A 349-nucleotide genomic window follows, 5' to 3' on the forward strand; every position below is an offset into this window, starting at 1 on the left:
GAAATTTTTCATGTTTCCAGCCAAATCATGCAAATCCATGAGTCAGTCCAGAACTGTAAGTGGCTCAACAACCAGCAAACATCCTCCACCCCCACGTGGGGCTTCAGGTATTTCCAAAGGCTTTTGGCGGGCATCCTATGTGGTTCGGATGCCCCCAAGTGTGGCCTGCCCTCAGCCATATGGCAGAAGCAAGCTAGGGAGAGGCCTCCTATTTCCATCAAGTGGGCTTTAAGCCCCAACACCTGGGCGGGCCCTGAACCGCGCGGGGAGAGCAGTTATCCCTGGGAGCACTTAAGGAAAACGGCCTTCCTAGCCCCAGACATGTGGTGTCGCCCCTGCCAGGTAAGGG

The sequence above is a fragment of the Crocodylus porosus genome, unplaced genomic scaffold (genome assembly GCF_001723895.1).
Source record: "Crocodylus porosus isolate Cpor-Errol unplaced genomic scaffold, CroPor_comp1, whole genome shotgun sequence".
NCBI lineage: Eukaryota > Metazoa > Chordata > Crocodylia > Crocodylidae > Crocodylus > Crocodylus porosus.